Genomic DNA, 6,308 nt, shown 5'->3' with positions numbered 1-6,308 from the left:
TACCTGCTCTAGTTTTTGCCCTCCTATTTTAATGTTTAGGTTAGCCTTTTTCTTTCTAGAAAATCGCATAACCTTTGTTTTATTAATATTGATTCTCATCCCATACCGGTTGCACTGAATTTCCAATTCACTGAGCAATGCTTGCAACCCCTTGGCTGACTGACAAACTAAAGCTTGATCATCAGCAAACCTAACTGATTTTACGAATTCCCCGCCCACTTTCATTCCTACCTCCAGTTCTGCCCATGCCTCCTTAATCATTTCCTCTGAATACAGGTTGAACAGCAACGGTGATAATGGGCAACCCTCCCTTTCACCTCTTCCTAGCACTGCCCATCCGGACTTCCTGTTTCCTACCCGCACCTGAGCAGTCTGAGACATGTACAGGTTGTGGATTAGCCTCCTTTCCCTCCAATCTATTCCTATTTTCTGCAATATACTCATTAGTTTTTCCCAATTCACTCTGTCAAATGCTTTTTTGAAATCTACGAAACAAGCAAATACCTCGTGGTTGCATTCTATATTCCTCTCAATTAATAATCTCATTACTGCAATGGCATCCCACGTACCTCTCCCCTTCCTATACCCAAACTCATCATCCCCTAAGTAATCATTTGCTCTACTCTCTATCCTTTTGTTTATGATCCTGAGGACAACTTAAGCTGCGTGGGATATCAAACTTATTATCCTGTAGTCCTCACATGATGTAGCCTTTATGTTTTTTGGAATAGGAACTAAAATTGATCTCACAAAGTCTTCTGGCCATATTCCTTTCTCAAAGATACTACGAATCAGCCCATATAGCCTCTTCCTCCCAAACTTTCCTAAACATTTCAGTAGTTCAGCGGGAATGTTATCCACCTCCACGGCCTTATTTAGTTTCATCTCCCTTAATGCCCTTTCTCTCTTCATCTCTTCATCTAGTATACCTGGACCTAAGCTATCTTCCTCTACATCATATTCTGTTTCAATGTCTAACTTTGTTGGCCGAAGTTCTTTACTATACAGTTCTTCTATATACTCCTTCCATCTCTCTTGGATGTTTCCTGTGTCAACTATTACCTTACCTGCCTTATCTCTCACTGTTAGCATAGATCTCCCTTTCTTACTTCCCGATAAAGCTTTAACTTTGCTGTTCAGCGCACCAATTTCACCCTTCCTCTGCAGACTTTCCATATCCTTGCACTGCGTTTTCCACCATGCTTCTTTTGCCTTATTTGTTGCCCACCTCAATTTATTGTTTAATTCTTTGTCTTTCATTTTGCCTAACTCTGTATTTACATTCTTCCATTTTCTCCACTCATCCATCCTTGTAATCATCTCATCCTTGATCCATGGTTTCCTAATCCTTTTAGCATTAACCGTTCCAATATTGTCTTCGGTGGCTTTAGACAACCCTTTCTTGACATTTTCTCATTTTTCGTGGATAGTACCTAGCTCTTTGCCATCTTTAATGATTTCCTCGACCGCCTGTTTGTATTCCTTCCTTTTCAAACCATTTAATGCTTCTACATTCCATTTTCTAACTCGCCGCCCCTGCCTAAACCTTTTGAAACGGACGCCACATTTCATAATCACTGAATTGTGGTCAGAGTCCGCATCCGCTCCCGGGAAGCTGTGCGAATTTATCACTCTGTTCCTAAACCTGTGTCTAACCAGGATATAATCTAGCTGATACCTTTCTGAGTCACCTGTCATTTTCCATGTATACCTGCGTCTTTTGTGGTGTCTAAACCAAGTGTTGGTGATGACTAACCCGTCTCCTGCAGCACTCAACTGCTTTCTCCCCGCGGTCATTCCTCGTGCCTAAACCGTAGACCCCATCACCATCTCTTCCTCCGCCTACCATTGCATTCCAATCCCCCATCACTATCAAATGTTTCCCTGAAGTACACACGCGATTATGTCCTCTAATTGATTGTATATCCTACCGACTTCATCCACCGTATAGTTGCTCAATGACATGTATACCTGAACAATGGCCAAGTTCGTCGGTTCTGCTTTTATCTCTACTATAAATAAACTACTATAAAACCCAGTGCTTGTTCTATGTTGACTACGCTTCTTCCTGCCTCTTAATTCAATATTATGGCAACCTCTCATTGGCTCTCGTCCCCGCCGCTGTATATTATTCTATAATTATCACTCCAGTAATCCCCGCTATCCTTCCATCTCACCTCGCATAGCCCTAAAATATCTATTTTTCCCCTTCCCATCTCTCGCTTGATATTCTCTAATTTTCCTGTCCTCATGATTGTCCTAACATTCCACCTTCCTATTCTTACTAATTGGGTCTTCTTCTCCTATGTCTTCTGTCCTGCTGCTGCCGGTTTTCCCCTGCAAGGGTTTCGTGGGATGACGAGCGTGGAAGCCTTGCCTCCCCCGCTGCCGGGCACGACACACGGCCGATTGGGCCGAGTCCCGTAGTTGCCAGGATTCAAAATCGCTCGATAGCCCATCATATTTTTCTTGGGAATGATAATTGAGGTGGTTTCCCGTTGCCTTCCTCAATAGTGTTTTTATTTTGACACCATCACTTACTGGCCGCCCCACTGGGGTCAGACGCCATTGCAGCCGCCTCACTGAGAAAAAGACGCTGCGTGGACTATATTTCGTCTGGCTCCTAACCTTCGACCTATCTGGCATGGGTGAACCTACCAGGAGCAATTATTATTAATCCCGCCAGCCCAGCTCTAGGTGTCATAGGAACGCACAAGCCCTTTCACCACGTCAAGGTGGTGTTCGGGGAGGGTTAACTATAGTGATGCATCATAATTCTTCTGGGCTATAAATCGGCCAATATTTCACATATTTAGCCATAAAATCTCCTTATTTTGTTATGGGTTAAACAATTATGGTGTTTAGAAGGCAAATCTGCCATTTTTGCATTTTTTTATTTTTCAAACAGTTTTTTCAATTCACAAATCAAAAAAAAAATGTTTCCATGGTGTGTCTTGTTGTTCATTTTCATCAAATAAACAAAATATAACCCAGAATAAATCCTGAAAGATAAGAAATGAGCATAAAAGATGCTTCAGCGCAAGAGTTAATGTTCGTAGAAAATTCCAAATTTCTAATAATATTGTGAAAAACAACAATCTTCCATTATAGAGTGAATGTTTGAGGTGTAAAGAAGGCATTTATTTCATTTTTAGAAATTTTAATTTTTCACATTTTTCCATGAAAAGTGCCAATACCCCCCCCTTTGGGTTATAGGTGAAAATCTCACTCGACACGTATCAAACAAAAATGTTTCCATGTTGTTCATTTTCATCAAATAAACAAAATAAAGCCCAGAATAAATCATTAAAGACAAGAAATGAGCATAAAAGATGCCTCAGCGCAAGTGTTAATGTTAGTAAAAGAGCCCAAATTTCCAAAAATATTGCGAAAAAAACAATCTTCCATTATAGAGTGAATGTTTGAGGTGTATAGAAGGCATTTGTTTCATTTTTAGAAATTTTAATTTTTCACATTTTTCCATGAAAAGTGCCAATACCCCCCCTTTGGGTTCTAGGTGAAAATCTCACTTGACACGAATCAAACAAAAATGTTTCCATGGTGTGTATTGTTGTTGATTTTCATCAAATAAACAAAATAAAACCCAGAATAAATCATTAAAGACAAGAAATGAGCATAAAAGATGCCTCAGCGCAAGTGTTAATGTTAGTAAAAGAGGCCAAATTTCAAAAAATATTGCGAAAAACAACAATCTTCCATTATAGAGTGAATGTTTGAGGTGTATAGAAGGCATTTATTTCAATTTTAGAAATTTTAATATTTCACATTTCTCCATGAAAAGAGCCAATACCTCCCCCTTCAGGTTCTAGGTGAAAATCTCACTCGACACAAATCAAACAAAAATGTATCCATGGTGTGTATTGTTGTTCATTTTCATCAAATAAACAAAATAAAACCCAGAATAAGTCCTGAAAGACAAAATATGAGCATAAAAGATACTTCAGCGCAAGTGTTAATGTTACTAAAAGAGCGCAAATTTCTAAAAATATTGCGAAAAACAACAATCTTCTGTTTTAGAGTAAATGTTTGAGGTGTATAGAAGGCATTTATTCATATTTAGAAATTTTAATTTTTCGCATTTCTCCGTGAAAAGTGACATTACCTACCTCTTTGGGTTCTAGGTGAAAATCTAACTCGACTTAAATCAAACAAAAATGTTTCCATGGTGTTTATTGTTGTTCATTTTCATCAAATAAAAAAAATAAAACCCAGAATAAGTCCTGAAAGACAAAATATGAGCATAAAAGATACTTCAGCGCAAGTGTTAATGTTACTAAAAGTGCGCAAATTTCTAAAAATATTGTGAAAAACAACAATCTTCTGTTTTAGAGTGAATGTTTGAGGTGTATAGGAGGCATTTATTTCATTTTTAGAAAGTTTAATTTTTCACATTTCTCCGTGAAAAGTGACATTACCTACCCCTTTGGGTTCTAGGTGAAAATCTCACTCGACACAAATCAAACAAAAATGTTTCCATGGCGTGCATTGTTATTCATTTTCATCAAAAAAACAAAATAAAACCCAGAATAAATCCTGAAAGACAAGAAATAAGCATAAAAGATGCTTCAGCGCAAGTGTTAATGTTAGTAAAACAGCAGAAATTTCTAAAAATATTGCGAAAAACAACAATATTTTGTTTTGGAGTGATTGTTTGAGGTGTATAGAAGGCATTTATTTCATTTTTAGAAATTTTAATTTTTCGCATTTTTCCATGAAAAGAGCCAATACCACCCCCTTCAGGTCCTAGGTGAAAATCTCACTCGACACAAATCAAACAAAAATGTTTCCATGGTGTGTATTGTTGTTTATTTTCATCAAATAAACAAAATAAAACCCAGAATAAATCCTGAAAGACAACATATCAGCATAAAAGATACTTCAGCGCAAGTGTTAATGTTACTAAAAGACCTCAAATTTCTAAAAATTTTGCGAAAATCAACAATCTTCTTTTTAGAGTGAATGTTTGAGTTGTATAGGAGGCATTTATTTCAATTTTAGAAATTTTAATATTTCACATTTCTCCATGAAAAGAGCCAATACCCCCCCCTTCAGGTTCTAGGTGAAAATCTCACTCGACACAAATCAAACAAAAATGTATCCATGGTGTGTATTGTTGTTCATTTTCATCAAATAAACAAAATAAAACCCAGAATAAGTCCTGAAAGACAAAATATGAGCATAAAAGATACTTCAGCGCAAGTGTTAATGTTACTAAAAGAGCGCAAATTTCTAAAAATATTGCGAAAAACAACAATCTTCTGTTTTAGAGTAAATGTTTGAGGTGTATAGAAGGCATTTATTCATATTTAGAAATTTTAATTTTTCGCATTTCTCCGTGAAAAGTGACATTACCTACCTCTTTGGGTTCTAGGTGAAAATCTAACTCGACTTAAATCAAACAAAAATGTTTCCATGGTGTTTATTGTTGTTCATTTTCATCAAATAAAAAAAATAAAACCCAGAATAAGTCCTGAAAGACAAAATATGAGCATAAAAGATACTTCAGCGCAAGTGTTAATGTTACTAAAAGTGCGCAAATTTCTAAAAATATTGTGAAAAACAACAATCTTCTGTTTTAGAGTGAATGTTTGAGGTGTATAGGAGGCATTTATTTCATTTTTAGAAAGTTTAATTTTTCACATTTCTCCGTGAAAAGTGACATTACCTACCCCTTTGGGTTCTAGGTGAAAATCTCACTCGACACAAATCAAACAAAAATGTTTCCATGGCGTGCATTGTTATTCATTTTCATCAAAAAAACAAAATAAAACCCAGAATAAATCCTGAAAGACAAGAAATAAGCATAAAAGATGCTTCAGCGCAAGTGTTAATGTTAGTAAAACAGCAGAAATTTCTAAAAATATTGCGAAAAACAACAATATTTTGTTTTGGAGTGATTGTTTGAGGTGTATAGAAGGCATTTATTTCATTTTTAGAAATTTTAATTTTTCGCATTTTTCCATGAAAAGAGCCAATACCCCCCCCTTCAGGTCCTAGGTGAAAATCTCACTCGACACAAATCAAACAAAAATGTTTCCATGGTGTGTATTGTTGTTTATTTTCATCAAATAAACAAAATAAAACCCAGAATAAATCCTGAAAGACAACATATGAGCATAAAAGATACTTCAGCGCAAGTGTTAATGTTACTAAAAGACCTCAAATTTCTAAAAATTTTGCGAAAATCAACAATCTTCTGTTTTAGAGTGAATGTTTGAGTTGTATAGGAGGCATTTATTTCAATTTTAGAAATTTTAATATTTCACATTTCTCCATGAAAAGAGCCA

Source organism: Hetaerina americana, unplaced genomic scaffold, assembly GCF_022747635.1.
Source record: "Hetaerina americana unplaced genomic scaffold, ioHetAmer1.1.p SCAF_20, whole genome shotgun sequence".
Lineage (NCBI taxonomy): Eukaryota > Metazoa > Arthropoda > Insecta > Odonata > Calopterygidae > Hetaerina > Hetaerina americana.
The sequence above is the reverse complement of the archived record's forward strand: the minus strand, read 5'-3'. Positions refer to the sequence as shown.